This window comes from Coffea eugenioides, chromosome 5, assembly GCF_003713205.1.
Source record: "Coffea eugenioides isolate CCC68of chromosome 5, Ceug_1.0, whole genome shotgun sequence".
Lineage (NCBI taxonomy): Eukaryota > Viridiplantae > Streptophyta > Magnoliopsida > Gentianales > Rubiaceae > Coffea > Coffea eugenioides.
The window spans coordinates 9367237-9384275 of NC_040039.1; positions in this window are offsets into that span (position 1 = coordinate 9367237).

A 17039-nucleotide genomic window follows, 5' to 3' on the forward strand; every position below is an offset into this window, starting at 1 on the left:
CTAGAAAATGCAGTAACTAAAGAATATAATAAACAATTAATTGACACAACCTAGTCAAGAAAATAATTTCGGCACTGGTTCACGTAATTGATCATTGATACCAAGAATAATTCACACGCTTGCAAATAAATTGGTTCTAGCAATTTAGCAACCGCCAAACTACCAATCTCTCCTTAATTTTACGGTAGTCCAGAGACGCTCTTAAATTACTCCCTTGTAAAACATATAACCCTAGATACGCCTGAAAGATTTAATCTATTCACAGATTTAGGAATTAGAGAGACCCAATTCTAGTTAACAAACACACATGCGGGTTCATTTAAACTAAATTAACTATTCCAATGACCCAGATTAGACTGCTTGCGAGGCAATGAAATTGTGCTGTTTGCCACTAATTTAAGACAATCAAGTGATACGCACCATTGTCCAAATTGGTGGTATACTATTCAGACAATTGAACAACTGGCCATATTGATCCAATAAATCCAAACAATAATAGGCTGTTAAAACAAAGAATAATTAAATACCCTCGAACGCGGAATTTCGAATAGAGCAAAACAATTAAATGATCTCACAATTGTCCGTGCACCGGGTCTTGATTATTTCTCAACTAGATAAAGGCGACTAGCCTTGCCTTATAACGATGATGCAATTGAAAGCTTTCATGGAGTTTAGTTGATTGAAAACAAAGAAGTAAAAAGGACGCGGCTGCTAGTTTCCTAACTTGCGTTAAGGAGGAAAAGAACCAAATAAAGACACCAATTACTAGATAAGATACTCATCTATCGCTTGTCCTATTTATAGTGTCTTCGCCGCTGCCAAATTCGCTAATCGAGGTGCTTGTTCCTATAAGGATTCCCTTTCTTTATTTCTCTTCTTTAGTTGTTGCCAAAAGGGACTCTGAAGATATTGCCTAATTCCACGCAGCTTCAAAATACATCTCCCAAGAGTAGAGGTAGCATCCAGGAATAGATCATGCGGTCCGTCTTTTTAACGCAACTCTGCGGTTTCTGGCATGGGCATGCTTTGGAATGACTGGTCTTCTGGAAATTTGCCTCTTTTTGCCACTTTTGACACCAATCACCTGCAACAGACGCATATACCAGTTATGAGCAGAAACCCATTACTCTTGGACAATAAGTGGCCAAAATCAAGATCAAACATCAACGAATAAAACACACAATTATCTCACTATCAAATTTCAATGGGAACTGTCCAAAAAATCATGAAAACTTGTAGAATCAACTTTTGGTGATTTCAAGACACAACTTGTATCAATTTTAACAACTTATTTGGAGCTTAAATTTATCTATAAATAGAGGTCCTAGAGGGGTTATTTGCATAACTTCGGAGTCTAGAGAAATTATACAAAATGTAGTATTTCACTAGAACTTCTTAGTTCATTAATTTAGTATAGGATTAGTATAGTTTTCATCCCATTCTTGTATGTACTAGAGAGAGATGAAGTTGAAGATAATGATGGACAAATTGGAGCTCAAGTGACATGGGTGAAATCTCTTCTATCACTTTATTTCTTTTATTGATTCTCATGGTTAGTGAATATACAAGTTTGGTTCTTGTTTGTATTTTCTTTATGTCTTACTAGTTTTTATACCTAGAAAATGGATGAACTTCTATGATTATTAAGTGAAGTTTTTATGGTCATTTGAACTTATTTCTTGAGCATGTTATTTAGCACTTTTGTGATGATCCCACCTCCCCCTAGGGCGGATCCCAGGGTTTAGCAGATCGCCTGCCTAACTCTCATCAGGACTCACTCATTCACATTAACTTCAGAGATAACATTTCCCATTAAACATCTGAATATTCATTCTTAAGTACATCACCAACTAGATTGAAACATAAATTTGTCCATTAAAAGAAACAAAATACAAGTTTTTAACATCGAGATACAACATTGGACCTCCCAAAACCATCTATCTCTACTTGACGTTTCTTCCAACCTTAACTCTTGTAAGGAAAACAAAACTAAGGGGTTGAGTTAGAGTTCAGTGAGGTTCCAAGTACATCTAGTAGTCCAACAGGATCACAAAGTTTACAACCCAACAATAAACATGTTACAATAATTAATATTCTAAAACAAGCAACACATTTAATATGAAAGGATATGGTACTAATACGGACTCTAGAGGTGGCTCCTGTCTGTTTTCAGACATAGCACTTAGTTCCATTCAGTAATTTAGTGTCATTTCTCCAGTTAAATAGTAACCAACATTCTTCTTTCTTCTAGTGTTTGGTGATCACCTTAGTGGATCATACTCGAGTATACCAATAAACGGTACTCAAGGACTATCGACCTACTCGACCGAGCCCATTACTGGCTCGAATAGGCCGACCGTCGATGGGGTTTGGGCCCAAAAGAGTCATGCATAGTTAACAGTAATAGTGTGAGGATCCAAAAATTTTCTTATTTTCGTCATATATTACTGGTTTATTTAAATAGTTATTCACTCATTTTCTCCAAATTATTTAATTCGACTACCTAAAATCCATTTATATGGAAAAACGCATCTCTTATGTTTTTAAAGCGTTTTGTTAGAAAATTTACTTTTCGAAAACTCGTTTAGTTCGGAACAACGAGTACACATTTTTCGAGACTATATTTGAATCGAGAGTGTATTAATTTTGGAGAAGTAATAATGATCAATAGTAGATTAAGAAAAGTTAATTTGAGATTTGAGGAGTTAAAACTCGACTCATGTGAGGACTCGCAAAAATTTATTATTTTAAATTCTATTTCGAGCTTATTTAAATATTTAATTGCCCATTTACTCCGAATATTATTTTCTAACCTATTTAGACCTAATTACATGAGTCTATAGCTTAATTAAATTTTTATATTTTTAAAGTGACTTGTTTCAAAATTTAATTTTTGAAAGCTCGTAAAGTGAGAATAGTGAATACGCGATTGGAAATAATAATCGATTCGAGGATACAATAAGTTTGAAAAATTGGAGACTTGTACATTAGTCTTGAAATAGGTATTTTTATATTTAAGTATTCAATTATTAGTTAGTGATACTATCGTTATAAGAAATTCTTGAAAATTCCACTTTATCGCGCACAAATCGGAAGTATGCGTTTTTACGCGCGCGATTAATTGAGAGACTTTAGACCCTTATTTTGGGACAATTAAGAGTGAATAATATTAATATGAATACAAGTGCATTAGAGGTTTAGCGCACAAGTGAAACAAACTCGAGAGGAATCGAGCACGAATCGCGCGCGTACGCGCACTATCCTTAGTTGACTTTTGGAGCAATTTTGGCTACACATTCTTAAGTTTGTCATGGAAGCATCACACTAGATCAAAACCCTTCTTTTCTCACCTCAAGTGCACGGCTGAAACTCTCATTTTCTCACCTCAAGAGCCAGCCAAAACAAGAAAGAAAAGAAAGAAAAGAAAACTCTTTATTTCTACCTCAAATTTTCCACCAAATCACACCAAAATTTAACCACACTTAGCTAATCACTTGGAGACCACTTTAAGCTAGGAAAGAGGGTTGCTTTCACAGTTTTTCTTGTGCTAAGGAGGACCGAAAATTTCTGCTTAGTTCATCAAAGGAGGTAATGGACGATCAAACCTTCAAACCTTGATTTATGGAAGTAGTAGTGCACATATAAACTCATGCATGCATGTGGGTAGCTTTATTTATGTTGGATTTTGGTGTGTGGGCTCTATGAACTCCCACAATGACTTGAGGACTGATTTCATGAGTTTTGATGTTATTAATGTTGGTTTAGTACTTAAATTAGTGGAAATAAGTTGTATTGATAAAAGGAAACTCAAAGGAGGTGAAGAGCAAAAATATTCCGAATTTACCCCTGTCATTTTCGTGTGCTTTTGAGCACTTTTCAGTGGTCCAAATAACTTGTTTCTGATGTATATATGTAATATAAGTTGTGTATGAAGTTTCATCAAAAAACTTTGTGATTTGGTTGGCCAAATGTTGTGATTTCGGAAATCAGTAAAACTGGAAATTTTTCCCTTAACTGCTCTGGCAGTGTTTTTATATTGGCTATTACTTTTTGCTCCAATGTCAAAATTGAGTGCTGTTTGTAGAAATGGAAACTAGACATCCCCGACTTTCCAACGGTATAAAATGTACGTCCTAGTTCCACTTGAGTCGACCATACCAATCATTTGAACATGACTGTCCTGTTTCGCATTTACACTGGGAGCTCTGTTTTGAGCAGTGAATTAGTGGCCAAATATGAGCTAGCCGTGGATAGATTTTGGAAAACGTTTATTCTAAGAAATTGTAATTTTAAGAATCTAGTTTTCAAAGCCACTAACCACGCTCAATTCTGAGTTGAATTGAGTGATTTATGACAAGATTTTGAAACTGACTTTGTGGGAGAAAACCCTCATGTTAGACAGATTTGTAACCAATCTTGATTTGAGACTTGCTTTTCAAAATTCTTGGTGTAAATCACCTACCAAATGTATCTTGGATCCTTGTTAGACCTGGTTATCATAAATGAGACATGTTTTAGGCATTTTATTGGCCAAAGGTTTGAGAAAAAGAAAAGTAGAGATGCATGACAGCTTTGCCTTGAAAATTTAGAAATTTTGATGGTTTTGTTAACCAACTTTCCGAATGAATTTTCCTATAAAATTTGGTAGAGAAATAGCCCTTATATGGTAGGATAATACTACCAAACTTGGTACTATTCTGATTCCATTTCGATGTTTAACCAAAGTCCCAACGTTCGTGAATTAAATCTGAAATTTGGTCTAACGGTCTCATTTTTCAGCAATTTTCAGCCACCATATCTTGGTACTCGAAACTCCAATTCTCGTTCTACTTTTTGTGTTGAAAATTTTGATTGTAACTCTAATTGAGTTCCAAATTTCAGAGGCTAGTTCGAATTTTATGAATTTTGCCAAATTTTCAAACTTTGTTGAAAATCAACCCAAATCTGTCTTGACTTTCTAAAACAGCAAATTTGGGCTAAATTTCGAATATTTTCCAATTGGAATCATGGAAAAGCATTTTCTAAGAACTTTTAGTACTTTGGAAGTAGTTTCCAATGGCACCAAATTTTCCAATTTTGGACATATAGAGAATGAGATACGATTTTTCAAAATATGGGTGACAAATCTGAAATTTCCGAACTTAAAGGAAATTGAGGGTTGCAAACTCTCTATTTTCCTTCGATATTGCTAAACCGTTTTACACTTGATTTCAAAGATGAAAATCAAATTTCTCTTGTGTTTTAAAACCCCATTTTTGAGTCTCGATTTACGAGTAATTAAGGCTCATTTTCGTGAAATTTTCTTAGATTGTACAAGTGTGCAATCTTCCTCGATAATTAGGGGTTTTAAACGATAGTGTGTAATAGACAATTACTATTTACTCAGGTGCTCAAGGAGACCTTCAACAGGATCTCAAGGGGGACACCTAAAGGCTGGTTTACGCACTTACTCCCTTGTTTCGATTGGTGAGTGTCAAGTGCATGAATTTGTTGCTAAGTGGTTAATTGTTTCTTATACGTTATGTGAATTTGAAATTTTATGACGAGTGTGTACTTTACCGCATTCGTTCTCTTTCAAATGAAATTATATTCGTATTTTGTTATGTGAATGCATATCCGACTTGTACATAGTAATGTGGATGTGATTCGTATTTGTGATTCCTTTTTGGAATAGTCGATTAGAGCGTTGTTCATCGACTTATATTCATATTCGTATTTGTATTCGTATTCGGGGGACGCCCAAACTCGTTGGTTAACTTTGCGAATCGAGTCAGCATGGGCTTGGTCGATAAGCTTAGCAAATCATGAGATATTCGTAAAGCATGATCTATTGGAGAGATCTTGCTCGGCATACTCGCGTAGTACTGCCATGATATACTCGAGTATTATCAAAAATTTGATGAGCGGGCCCAGTTAGGGGGTGTAACGGTGATGGGATTCGAAGAAAAGTGGTGTATCTACAGATTTGATACTTATGTGGTTGACGGAGTGTCAACATGAGTTGTGATCAAAACTTTAACTCGACTACGTGGAATTTAGCTCCTGAGAGCTACAGTATCCTTGAATTGTTTCTGTTTATTTTTTTATTCAAAATGTGAATTATTCAAACTTGATAGCTTTACTTACAATGTAATTGTTGTTACCACTTGGATTATGTGTTTGCATGTGTGTTTCTTGGTCTCACTGAGTATTGGCTCATCCCATTAGTTTGTTTTCCTTAACAGGAATAGAGGAAGTGAACTTCGGAGGAACCCCTTTTGATGTATCTTGGTATTAGGGTTTCAAATGTTTTGGCTGGACTTGTGATTGTTGTATAGTTTGGGGAACTGATGTATGTTTTGGGAACTTGATGTAAGGATTGGTTAACTGATGTATTTTGAACTCGTGGTGTGAGCCTTCGATGGTTGATTATGGAAGCAACTTTTCTTTATTTGGCTCGTATTAATTGTTATGTATCGATAAGTTTGAAATGATTTGTCTTGAGTCCTGGCAAGAGTTGGGCAAGCGTCCCGCGGATACCCTTGGGTTCGCCCTTGGGAGAAGTGGGGGCGTCACAAATAGTTGAACAAGTAACAGTTTCAATAGTCATTAGGTCGAGTGTGATAAAGTACACACTTGCCTTAAGTTGAAAACTTGAACAATTACACTTAGCAATCTATCAGTTCACCAAGTAACAAATCATAATCACACTTTAACATTTAATCATGAATACATATAAGGAACACTTACCAATCAAGTGGACAGTCATGTCTCGATTTTGAAGTTTCCTTCTAGTTCACCACCGACTCCTGAAACAAGCCTAAGCTACAATTACTAGACTTTTCTACAATACCAACTTTCTTTCCAAACTTCTAAATTATCTTGGTCAAACCAAGTGAAATACACATAAAACTCTAGTTTTAAAAGTTATCAAACATGTAGCTTAAAAGTATAAAGTTTTGCAACCAAATTCATAAAAATAAGGTTGGAGCTTTACCCTTACTCGAGGCTTCTTTTGCTAGAAATTTGTCACCAAAATTACTTCAAAATTTTCTAAAAAAAATCAATGAATTTATTCATGCATGTCCTAATTAAACCATTAGGAGTTTAATAAACCAATATGTGCAAGTTTGTAGCCAACATTTTAGTGCTATTTTTTGGAAAAAAAAAAAAAAGAGAAGGTGATTATGGCAATTCTAGTAAAACTCAACAAGAAAATTTGTATCTAAAAGCTGGAAGTTCAAATTTCCTCCACGATTCAAGGCTTGAAAAATTTCCAGCAAGCCAAACGAGTTTCTCTTCGCAAAACTCTTTACTTATCACTCAAACTCAACATGCATGCAAAGTTTAATGTGTTATATTGAATTGCAATCTAAAATTTTTGCAGCCAAAAATTCGTGGAAAAACTGGAAAATTCTTCTTTCTTCCTCGCTTGGCCAGTCAAGTAGATTTCCAGTAGATCCTTCAAGTTTTTCTCCAACCAAGTTATCAAGTTTCCACTAGATTCAAAGGTAAACATACAATATGTATCATGAAAAGCAGAAATAAGACATACCTCAACCAAAATTTGCAAATAAGAGCTGCACTTTCACGGCTCACTCTCTCGGCTCTCTCTCTCTCTGCAAAAATTTCAGCAACCTTTCCCTTCAATTTTAACCAATTTAAATTTTATTTCCTGCCACAAATCGCACACCAACAATTCAACACACACAGCCAAGTGCGAATCAAGCATTTTCTAGCCAATTTTCTACCAAAATATCCATTCAAACTCCAAGAAATTTCCATCGGCTAAGCTAGAAAATGGTATAACAGTCATGCAACTTCCAATCAAAATTCCAGCCATAAAAATCAAAATTTTCACCATAAAACTCACATGCAACACCAAATATGAGTATACTAAACATATTTCATGAGCTCAAGTATATTTATCCTTGATTAAGCAAGAAAACTGAAAAGAAACAGTCTTTACTCTATATCGGTTCAAGCCAGGAAATTTCCAGCAATGGAACAAGTTTCTACTACCTGGTTCTACTTCAATCCAACCCCAAACCATACATGCATCAAAATCCCTCTAAAGTATATAGAAAGGTTGTGGTTTCTAGCCATTTTACCTTATTTGTCTACCAAAACTCAAGCTAGAAGTCAGCTCACCTTCCTACTGTCTCTTCAGCTAGAAATGGAGCAAGAAATTCTGGTTTCTTTTGGCTACAAATGGAGCAAGAAACTCTGGTGTCTCTCTCAGCTGAAGTGGAGACAAGAAGCTCTGGTTTCACTCTAGCTATCTCTCAACTCTTTCTCTCGGTTAGAAATGGAACAAGACAAGGAGAATTGCTCTCAACTCTCTCTCAAGTTGAAAATGAGACAAGAAGCAAGACTAAAGAAAATTTGACCAAAAGGGTCTTTGCGTCTTGAACAAGACATCTCACGCTAGGCACTAACGTTTCACTGTTTGTCAAGCGTGCATAGATCAAGAGTTTAATCTAACAACAACCCACACTTTTGTGTTATTGTTTAATACCCCTACTAATTTCTTATTCTAGATTGCATTAATTCCTATAGGGTTTGATCCTACATTAATTTAGGGTACATCTGAATCGTTTAATCACAAGAAACAAGTAAATATGTACATTGGATAATTAACAAGCAAATTTCTACACATTCAATAAATAAATAAATAAATAATTACACAAATAATTTCGGGCTCTTGCAACTTTTGCTTCTACAATCATGATTAATTTGGATTCATTAATTGGGATTATCTAAAGGAGTTGTTTCATCAATAATCATTGTGATTCAATACTAGTTTATGGAAGTGTTAAACCTTGGGAGTTAACTCACTAATGTAGGGTTACCTTTGTGATTTTGGTGGTTTGTTCCATATAATTTCATAGAATCTAATAAATCTATAGCTAGTTTTATGTGACATTAGTAGGTGTGGAATAGTTATAGGTATGGTTGGTATATTGGCAAAAGCGTATACCTTGTACATTTGAAATTTATGTCATAACTAGTCACGATAATGAACTCACTTAACCAGTTATTTCATTTGCATGAATAGATAGGAATTCCATAACCCTAGGCATATCTTTGTTGTCATTTTTACTACTTTAATTGCATTATAGTAGTTTAGTTTTACTTGCTTTATTTGTGGTAGTCTAAATAATAGAGGGGTTTGAAAACTACTAGTAGTTGACAATCTTTCTTGTGGGATCAACACCTAATATCCCCTATACTCAATAAACGATCTGTATACTTGCAAAAAAGGGGATATTTAGGTTTATAAATTTTGAGTGAAGGATTATACCTCGTCATCTACATCTGGTATCAAACCCCTTAAATTCAAGAAATTGATCTAGAGTGCTTATGAACATTGAAGAATTAGCCCAACTACTGTTCATCTCAGTCCGTATCTTTTGATGATTACAAAACAAATGGATGTCACTAATATTCCCTAAATAGATGTTTTCAGATTTGGAGCAAAACAGGCTAACAAATGTTGAAGTATGTGTCGGACGCACAAAAAGTCTGCATCGGTCGTCCGACAGCCTTCGAGTAACTTCGGACGCATAAGGAACTCACTCTCAAACGTCCGAAGATAATAAGCCAAGTTCTCTAAACTCACTGACTTTGTTCGGACGAACAATACCTGAGTACCGGACGTCCGACAAACGGTGCGACACTTCGGACTCAAAGTATTGAAGCACCGGACGTCCTAAACATTTCAAAAAAATTTCTTGAACTCACTACCTGCGATCGGACGCGGAAAACCTGCCTATCGGACATTCAACACCACCAACGGCTAGTTGACTCTTCAGTTGCCTTCTATCCGTTGACAACATTAATTGGAGTACTTTTTGGTCTCTTATAAATAGAAAAAGTCAACCACTTCAGAAGTACTTTTACACATTGAGACTACATCAAATCTTGAGTGATTCAAGTGTGAGAATACTCCAAAAAGAAGATTTGTACTCTTAGTTGTGTAATTTTCAATAAACTTTTCAAGTGTGTTTCAATTTTTTCAATAGTGTAGCTTAGTAAGGGTTATCTGAGAGATTGTAAAACTTCCTTGCTTGATCAAGTGAGGCTTGGGGTAAGGAAGAAGTGATCCTTCCTTTGTACACAAGAGATTGGTTGTAAGTTGATCAACTTGAAGAATCTTGCTATATAAAGTGATATTCAAACTCAAGTCGAGTTTGAAACTTGGTTTGCTACTCTATCTTTTTACTTACCGTCTTGCAATATAAACTGGTTATTTCTTCTACTCACAAGCACTTGTGCTTATTCATTAATTGTTCCATTGTGAGGTCCTTTAGAAAAAGAGGGCAAGTTTTAGAAAAAAGTGACTCACATCTTAGCTAGTTTTTAAACTACCTAATTCACCCCCCTCTTAGGTTATTTTCGATTCTTACAATTGGTATCAGAGTTTGGTTTCCTAGAGATTAAGCTCAATCGGCTTTGAAGTAATAATGACAACCAACAATGCCATGTTCTTTGAGGGACAATCAGTCACTAGACCTCCAATGTTCAATGGATCAAATTATCTGAGTTGGAAGGAGAGGATGATTATTTTCTTACAATCTATTGATATTGAGCTGTGATTTATTGTCAATGAAAGTCCATATGATGCCTCTATTATTGATGAAGATATAAATAGGCCGAGATAAAAAATAAGAAGTAAGGTGACTGCTGAAAATAGAAGTCATCTCACTCTAAATGCCAAGGTGATGAATGTACTATATAATGCTTTAGATTCAAATGAGTCTATTAGAGTCAAGGGCTGCAAATCTGTAAAAGAGATTTGGGATAAACTTAGAGAAATTTATGAAGGAAATGAGAATATGAGAGAACAGAAGAAGTCCATTCTGGTCACTAAATATGAATATTTTAAGATGGAACCTCAAGAAAATATTGACAAGATGTATTGCAGATTCAATAACCTTATTAAGGATTTAGAAGTGTTTGAGAAGGATTACTCTCTAGGTGAGAAAAATAAAAAAATTCTGAATGCCTTATCGAAGGATTGGGAGAGTAAAGTGACTGCCATTGAGGAAGCCAAAGATCTAAATACTTTATCTATTGAATCTTTTATTAATTCACTGACTTCTTATGAGTTAAAACTCAAGTCCAAGGTGCAGCAAGAAGAAGACACAAAAGTGAGAAAGAATATTACTCTGAAGGTTTCACAAGATGAAAATGATATGGCCTCCCTGGATGGAGATGACATGGAAGGTGATGACAGTGATATTGCACTTATCACACGAGACTTCAAAAGAATACTCAACAAGAGAAGATTCAGAAAATGTGGACCTAGCAATTCCTTTCCGAATCAGTTCAACAACCTGAGAAACAAAGGGAAGCTAGAGTTCAACAAAAAGTAAACTGATAAGTGCTTTAAATGTGGCCAACCTGGATACTATGCAAATGAGTGTCCAATGAAGAAAAAGAAGGAGAGCAAGGTTGAACGAAAATCAAAGTTCAACAACTTTCAGATCACCTAGAATGACTGCAATTCAAAAGGTGAAGTCGAAGAAAAAGAGGAATCTGCCTAAGTGGCTTTCATGGCCATTGGTGATGAAGAGGTAACCACAGGTAACTCTCAAACTGATAGTAATAGTAAATCTGATGATGATGTTAATTCGTTTTTGGAAAAAATGCACAACAGTTTGAAAGAATCCTATGTTAGAAACAAGGAACTAAAACAGAAAATTAGCTTTTTGATACAAGACAATGCAAGCCTTTTTCGACAAAACAAATGTCTGAGAAATGAAAATGAGGACCTGAAAAGGATTGAAAATGATTTGCATGCTGAACTTGATAGAAAAACAAACTTCTGTAACATGCATAGAAATGAACAAAGTAACTTGAAAAGAAGAATGGATGATCTTAGTCAGATGCTTCAACATAAGAAACATAACTATTTTCAAAGGAATGACACAAAACTTCATTTTAGTACTCATCAGATAAGACTGAATCAAAATGCAAATGAGTTTGCTATCCATAGGAAAAGACAAGTCAGATTTATTAAACCTGTTCATTTGAATAGTTCTTTAACTAAATGTAGCTTCTGTTGTCAATTTGGCCACATAAAAAGCAATTATTATGTAAGAAAAAAATATGAGAAATGGCATGAGATGTATGTGGATGGTTAGACATAATGCCAACTCTCAAGGACCCAAAAAGTAAAGGGTACCAAATATTATCTTATGGATCTCTGTGTAGGTGAACCTTGTGAACACTGTTAAGGAATCAAAGTAGTTCATAGATAGTGGATGCTCAAGACATATGACTGATGATACATCACAGTTCATCAAGCTCAAGCCAAAAGTAAGCAAAAAAGTAACTTTTGGAGATGACAACAAAGCCAAAACTGTTGGAATTGGTGATGTTGGTAAGAATGGTCAAACCTTTGTTCACAATATTCTTTTAGTTGACAATTTGAGTTACAATTTGCTGAGTGTTAGTCAATTGTGTGATAGGAATCTGTTTGTGTTATTTAAAAAGCATGAATGCCTTATTCTTGACTCAAAATTCAACACTGTTTTCAAAGAAAAAAGAGTAAATGATATTTATGTAGTTATTCTTGAAAAAGTTGATTCTTCTAACATTAGTTGTCTCAAAGCAGCAAATGATGACCCCTGGCTATGGCATAGAAGGTTCTGTCATTTCAATATGGATTTGCTAAAAGAAATTTCCAAAAAAGGAACTTGTTAGAGGGCTTCCAAAAATCAAATTTGAAAAAGACCGAATCTGTGATGCTTACCAATTTGGAAAACAAGTCAAGGTATCTTTTAAACCTAAGAAATGTGTTTCTACTTTAAAGCCTCTAGAACTTTTACATCTTGATCTATTTGGTCCTACTCAAACCACAAGCCTAGGTGGTAAAAGATGTTATCTTATTGTTGTTGATGATTATTCTAGATACACTTGGATGATGTTTCTTGCACACAAAGATGATGCTTTCAAAAATTTTGTTTCACTATTTGCAAAAGTTCAGAATCTGATTGGTTTGAAAATCATCAAAATAAGGAGTGACAATGGTTCAGAATTTCGTTTCTGTGGATTTTCAAAATTTTGTGATAACAATGGTATTACACATGAATTTTCTATTGCAAGAGTCCCCCAACAAAATGGAATTGTTGAAAGAAAAAATAGAACTCTTCAAGAGGCTGAATATGTTGCTGCTGGTGCTTGTTGTGCTCAATTGTTGTGGATGAAAAACATATTGATGATTTTGGTTTGGTGTATGATTGTGTGCTTATGTATTGTGATAACACTAGTGCCATCAATTTGACAAAAAATCCCATTCAACATTCTAGGACTAAGCACATAGCCATAAGCATCATTTCATTCGCGATCTTGTCCACAAGGGTACAATTTGTGTTCAATATGTTTGTTCTAAAGATCAAATTGCTGATATCCTCACAAAATCCCTCCCACTAGATCAATTTGTGTATCTGAGAACAAAACTGGGCGTTTCAGAAAAAATATTCTAATAATTTTTTTTTTGGTCATTCTCTATCGGACGTCCAATGGGTTAGAACGGACGTCGGACAGTGTTCTTCATTCCTTTTTCAGAAAAATTTTGGTTCGGACGTCCGACACCCAAAAATTGCGTCTTATAAAGAAATTTTCTGCGTCATTCAGTTCATTCTTACCATTCATCTCGGACGCAACTCTTCATATTCTCTCAAAGTTCAAAATTCAAATTCGTCTCTTCTTGGAACAAGTACCAAGAAATCACTCTGACCGACAACTTCTCACACCTATTGCGAGTTTATTACACTTTATAACTTCCCCCAACCGTCAACTACACTATAAATCTCAATTTCTACCCGAAACCCTAAATCACTAAAACTCACTCTCTATGGACCATTTGTGCATCCATTGTAGTTCATACTGAATTTTTCACCGTTTGATACTCATTTGCACCACATCACACAACACAAAAAGGATTAGAGAGGGATCCGTAAGTGCTGGACGCTCTTACAGATTGCGTGACGAAGAGGATGAAGATGTTCAAGTTATTGAACCCTCTAGCAAATCACCCAAGAAGAAAACTGGAAATCGAGTGGAAAAATGAAATAATATGCAAGAAAAAAGCAGAATGTGCAGACTAGAGAGCCATCTGCTGAACCATCTATTGAGCAGATAGAAGAATAGCAATCTGAAGAGCATCCAGTGAGTGACAATGAAGAGGAACCAGTGCAGCCCACCAATGCAGATATAACATAACTAAATCACCCAAGAAGAGAAAAAGGACTGCAAAAAGGAAGAGCATTGCTCAACCCAAGGAAAAGCAAACTGTTGATCCTTCTGGGGATCAGCAGAATGTAGAAAAAACTGCTAAGGAATAGCAAACTGAGGAGCCATCTACCAGGAGATCACCAAGGACAAGGTCTGGTGTCCAAAGTGCGGCAAAATCTGCTCAACGCAATGGAAAAAGAAAGCGTCCTGAGCAGCCTGAGACCTAAACTGCTACTGAACCCACTTCTCTACCAAAATCCATCGATGATGAAGCCAGAGACAGGTTTGAATGGATCTCGCAGATGGGTTTCATCACCCAGAGAATCATTATCCCCTATGAATTCCGTAAGCTTGATCTTGAATCTGTTCTCAACCTGTTTGAATTCCAAAAATGAACCCATCTTTTAACCATTCCAAACACATACTATCCTGACATGGTCTATCAGTTTTTTGCTAATCTTAGGAAAGGCAGATCACATACTGATCTTATTTCTCGTGTCAACTCTGTTAACATTGAACTGAATTCTAACATTGTTAACTCTGTTTTGGAAACCAAAATTGAAAGTGGTTTTAAAGGCAAAATTGTAAACTTCTTTTCATACGAAGAATTTTTCTCTGCATACCATCACTTTCATGTTGCAAAATTAATGACCTACTTTCAATCTCACTTTAATACTCCTGCTGAGACTAGATTAGAGGATCTGAGCCCTCAGAATCTAATTATTTTCACCATAATTTCAAACTTGTTGATGCCCACTGATGGCCACCGAACTGATGCAAATAAAATGGAACTTTACTTGTTCTACTATTTTCTGAAAAAAATTCGAATTGATTTTGGTTTTGTCATGTGTATGTTTCTACTCAAGATAGGTTCTGACAGCCATAGGAAACTGTCCTATGAAAAATTTCTAACTCCTATTTTCAATCATTTTGAAATTTCTTTTTCTGGCAAATCTCCAAAAGAAAGTGCATTAACTGTGTTTTCAAAGGCTTACTTTGAGAGGAAAAATCTGAAATTTTTTTAGGGTCACTGGTGCTACAAAGAAACTGTCTCTGAGTTTAGGAGGAAAAATCTTCATGAAACTCCTAGAACTCCTTGTGACCAGTCCATGTATGTGACACCCTTCACCATTCATCCTAGAAAATCAGCCTCTAAATTTCCTTCATCCAACCTTGAGGCTATCACTCTGCTTGAGGATCTCAAACAACATATCCTGTTTCTTGAAGATGGCTTGATGATGACCATGACTTCTGATCAACAAGCCATCTTCGTTGCCAAAAGGAATCTGCTCGTACCTCCCATTCCTCCAGAAAATGAAAATGCACAACGAAAGGAGCCTAGAACTGAGCCAACCACTGAGGCTACCCCAAAGTACCGTGCCTCCAGTTCTCAACCACAGGGCAAGGGAAAAGCTCCGGCAATTGAAGAAGAAATTGAAGAAGAGGATGATGATGATGAGGATGAGGACACTGAGGAAGAAGACCCTGCTCAGTTTCATCTAACTAGAATAAAGCCTGAATCCTCCAAGATCACATTTTAGGCACCCCTAGGCACATGCACCTCATGGTAGTCCATAATAGGTTCTTGGCATCCTTTGCGTTTCAAACTTTACGTGTTTTGTATTAAGACTTCTACTTTCCCTTTCACTACTGGTCTGTAAGAATATTTGAATATTTTGTGTGCTTTGAACTCGTGATTTGTTATTCCTATGTTTTTGGATGAATGTCTGACACTGTTTGTTAGACAATATTCTAGATATGAATTTGTTGGACAATATTTTGGATGAATGTCTGCTAGTCTGTAATGAATTTGTTGTTCCTATGATTTGTTGAACTCATAATTTGTTGGATAAATGCTGAACAATATTGTTGGTAATATGGCCACGGTTGATTTAATGATGACAAAAGGGGGAGAAATGGACTCTCTATGTGAGGGGGAGTCATCCATGGTTGATATGAACTCTCTATGTGAGGGGGAGTCATCCTTTTCTGAGTAAACATGGGCGAACATTTTTCTGAAGGGAAGTTGCACTTAACTTTTGTTCTTAAGCTAAGAGGGAGATGCATTATGTAAGGAGGAGCTATACTTAAAATTTTTTGCTTCATCCATTGTTTTGTCATCATCAAAAAGGGGGAGATTATTCATCTCAGTCCGTATTTTTTATGATTACAAAACAAATGGATGTCACTAATATTCCCTAAATAGATGTTTTCAGATTTGGAGCAAAACAGGCTAACAAATTTGAAACATGTGTCGAACGCACAAAAAGTCTGCATTGGCCGTCCGACAACTTTCGAGTAATTTCGGACGCATAAGGAACTCACTCTCGGACGTTCGAAGATAATAAGCCAAGTTCTCTAAATTCACTGACTTCGTTCGGACGAACAATACCTGAGTACCGGACGTCTGACAAACGTTGCGACACTTCGGAAGCAAAGTATTGAAGCACCAGATGTCCTAAACATTTCAAGAAAACTTTTTGAACTCACTACCTGCGATCGGACGGGGAAAACCTGCCTATCGGACGTCCGACACCACCAACGGATAGTTGACTCTTCAGTTGCCTTCTATCCGTTGACAACATTAATTGGAGTACTTTTTGGTCTCTTATAAATAGAAAAAGTCAACCACTTCGAAAGTACTTTTGCACATTGAGACTACATCAGATCTTGAGTGATTGAAGTGTGAGAATACTCCAAAAAGAAGATTTATACTCTTAGTTGTGTAATTTTCAATAAGCTTTTCAAGTGTGTTTCAATTTCTTCAATAGTGTAGTTTAGTGAGGGTTATCCGAGAGATTATAAAACTTCCTTGC